This window comes from Atta cephalotes, assembly GCF_000143395.1.
Source record: "Atta cephalotes unplaced genomic scaffold scaffold00014, whole genome shotgun sequence".
Lineage (NCBI taxonomy): Eukaryota > Metazoa > Arthropoda > Insecta > Hymenoptera > Formicidae > Atta > Atta cephalotes.
Genome location: NW_012130078.1, coordinates 2,408,053 through 2,412,461, shown reverse-complemented (window position 1 = coordinate 2,412,461; position 4,409 = coordinate 2,408,053).

The window sequence follows — 4,409 nt, the reverse complement described above, 5'->3', positions numbered from 1 at the left end:
TATGATCAACGCGACGTTACAAATGTTTTAAAGCGTTTTTTTTGATTACGGTTAATTTATTATAAAATTCTTTCGTCCATCAAATGCTTTAAAGCATTTGTAGTGAAACTTTAATGTCATTGTGATTCGTTTTGCTTAGATCTTTAAATTTTGAAGAATTGACGATAGCTTGTTCTAATGAACAGCATTTCGTAATCTTATAGATTATAGAAATTTTAAGATTATTACCCAGTCAGAAATGATAATGAAATCGACATCGAATCGACGTCGATTTGATGTTGATTCCATCATCATATCATTTTTCTGATTGGATAAAAAATCATTTAAAATGACATTTTAATAACATTTATTTAATTTTGATTCGTGCAAATACAAATGTTTAGTTAGAAAACAGTTATATAATATAAGACGCGATCATATCATGATTTCAGAATTTTTCTATCTATATATATTTATTATATATTGTAAAATTAATAAAAATCTATAATATTGATCATATTTAGAAAGCTACTTATAATTGTTGTTTAGAATTATATATCCAACCTCAAACAGTATTCTGATGAAAACAAAAATCGGAGCTTAAATCGGAGAGTAATGGGAGAGTAACAAAAGCGAAATTTCTAGAAGACGAAAATTGAAATATCAAAATGTAGGTGCATATCAGAGACGTCTGTTTGCTCTTTTACCTCGAAAATCGTTCGGCAACTCGTATCTACTACATGCCCTCTCATTTGCGTTTCAAAGACCGAATTCGAAGCTAATGCAGATTTTCACACCTAAATTAAATTCCTGTTTATTTATGATGTATCCAACTGATTCGTTAACATATACATTCATCTCTTTTAATACTTCTGTTTTATAAATAATGTATTTGAACTGTTATACTGTCTGAATTTATTGTACAAACGCTGAAATAAATATTATCAAATAGAAATTGGATGGAGTACATTATGTATAATTTAATGAGGAAAATAAGGAAGTAGTTTTCTTTTCCTCTTTATGAATTTAAGATTACGTATTGAAAACAAACAATTTGCTAGTTAATTTTTAGATCAAAGCTTATGTTACACATATTAGGTATGGGAAAAAGTTCGTGGCGTTTTTTTAATGCCGTCTAATGGGAAAAACGCCACGAACTTTTTCCCACACCTAATATATGAAATAAAATATATGAAATATATGAAATCAAACTGTATTAATATATTAAAGATTCTAACAAATATAAATCAAGTGATATAAAAATACTACATTGCAAATAAATTTCAAATTGTTAGTGTAAATGTAGTATTTTCTTTTAAGAAAACACATCTTGCGTATGAGTCTACATTCATGTGTAACGATCTATTTTTAGTATATAAGATTATTGTCAGTTTTTAGTAAAGTGAAAGATATTTTCAATTAATAGGATATTTTTTGTTTATTTCATAAAAATAATTTCATTTTATAATCTAACATTAAAGTATAGTTTACAGCTCTGTATCGTTCGGAATTAATTCTTGGCACTCGAATTGCTCGAAGATCACGTGATCAACTCGCCATCTGCTAGCTCGCATCTCAGATTTACATTGCCGAACGCATCTTATAAAAGAAATGTAAATGCTTTTTTTACATTTCATTATTTCAATTTTCTTCTAGAAGTTTTGTTCACGCTTCTATTACTCTTGTATTACATCCGAGTTACGCATCCGATTTTTATTTTCATCAGGGTAATGATGTCATATTACTCATAGTGGAATTATATAAGATGAATTATATAAGATGATGATTGTGCATAATGACAGTTCGAGAGTTCGATCAATCAAAATTGTACTAATTTGCAGTGTACTTATTTACAGAATTATGTGAATTTTTGCAAATGAACTCAAAAATTGATTAGTTAACATAGATCTCCCCTTACTTTCCCCTTACTTTCAATCCACTGCACATCTATGAGAATGGTTCACCTTACTTCTTACACTATGGTATTCCTTTTGAAAATATTTTTAAATTTATTTTCTGAAAGCGCACTGATTGTAATATTGTATGTGCTGGAGGAACTCATTTGATAGAAGTTTTAGGTAACAATTTTTATGTAAATAATTATATAATTTATGTGAATATCTACATAATACTGAATATTTTCGGAAATTCTGGGATGCAATGACGTTCCAATATTTCTGCAATATTTGGAATGTTAATTCTATGTTTTATACCTAGCTAAATATTCTTGAAATATTCATAAAAGGTTCCTAAAATTAAAAAAAAACTTTCAAGAGTATTTCGGAATATTCTGAAATATTTATGGAATGTAAAAGCAATATTTAAATATCGGTTAAAGTTAAAAATTCCATTTATATGTATATCGTTACATATTCCGAGAATATTCCATTATATTCTACAAAATTTTAATTTTTTTAGAAATTCCAGATTCGGTCGTCTCTGAATCACTTTTTAAATAAAATTGTACAATGAAAAAAAAACGTACATGTGCTTTTATCTTGGAGTTTAATTTTAAACTGCAGTTTTGAAGTTCACTGGCGAAATCATGATGGAAAAAATCTAGCTAGGTATAGTGTGCTTTGCGCATATATTTTTTAACAACTAATATCAGAACATACGACACCTTATCTACTATGTTGCGTCGGTTATTTAAATTAGGCGCATGTACTAATAAATCATTAAATTAGTGCTATATTTAAATTTTTACAGTGACGCGAATTTCTAAAATCAACGATCTCATTGATATAAGAAACATTTCTGCGGATAACCTTCAACATGTCACTTAAAAATTACCGTAGTTTAAATATTTAAATCGCCATTTGGTGTCTGCGCAAAACCGTACGAATTCATATCGAAAACGAGCACTTATCTGGGTTTCTTCCATCATGAGCGAAGTGCTACAATCGTTATATTTTCTTTCAAGTGATTTTTACGAGCAAATGCTCTCCGCCACGGCCCTTTGTCGGCTAAGATGTGTATTGCTCGTTCAAGAATGATTTTCGTGATATATATAAGAAGTATTCAACATAATATTTTTTTTAGTATTCTAATATTTTATCGATATTATTTTGTGATGATTCTTTCATTGTTTCGACGAATATTCCACACTTTGGGAACAAATCAAACTTTCTATAAATATTTAGCGTTAGCTGCGTGATATCTATGCTATTCCTATAAGCGCAAAATATTCCTAGAATATTATATGGTTATTAAAAAATTAAAATAAGTTATTATAATATTTCGAAAATACTATATAACATTTTTTAATATTATGAGAGTATTCTATAGAGATTATATGTCTACTTATATAATATCCTTGGTATTATATCTTAATATCCTTGAAATATTAGTAAAATATTTATAAATATTAATTATTCTTAATTTAGTGCAATTTGAATTCATATTCCAATAACGAAAAGTTCTTATCAATTTTTACTGCATTTTTTGTTGCAATTTGTGCTAAAAATACATTCTCGCATGATTTTAAGTATATATCCAGTTTTACAATTGCGCGCCAAAGTTTTCAGTCTTTAAACGTAACTTATACTAAAACTGTTACAACTGTTATACTTAAAACTGTTACTTTAAAGTTGTAACAGTTTTACAAATTTTGTTACTTATTAATGTTTATACAATATTATAGTACCATTAAATAATGGTACTTTTAATAATAATGTAATATTATCAAAAATAGACATATAATCTTCCGTTAATATTTCGAGAATATTATTTAATATTATATTGTATAATTTTAGTACAATATTCTTAAAATGTTACATTTAAGAAATATATCTAAAATATTACTTAATATCAAATAATATTATGCGCTCATAGAGATATTACACTCTAAGAGAAAAATTCATTGTATGCATATATTTGTTTATCTAAAATAATCCAATTATTCGAGAAATATGCTCCTAAACACACAGTAACCCGAGTAGCACACAGCACTTACAAAGTGTAAAAAAAAGTGCTAAAAAAAGCGCATATAATTGCTTTTTTAGCACTTTGCACTGCTGTATTATTTGGGTAGTAAAACATTACATCAATATTACAATTTTCCATTCAATATAAATGTAACATGTTGTACATAACAACATTACATTGTTTTGAGTAAGAAATTATATAACATTTTTGTAATGTCGCTGTTAAATACAAATTATAACTTAACTAACGTAACATTACATATATTATAATTTTCTATTCAACAATGTAAATATAACATAATACATGTACATACACAGTAAAAAATATTTTATATTTGTGTTCGAAATGATCCACTCAAATCATTATTAAAATTATGTTGAATTTTTAACATATCCGAGTTTTAATTTAACATAATATGATTGTTATTTGAATTTTGTGTTATATTAAAATTTAACATTTCTCAGTATTAAAATAACATAATTTATATAAAAAAAAATATATAT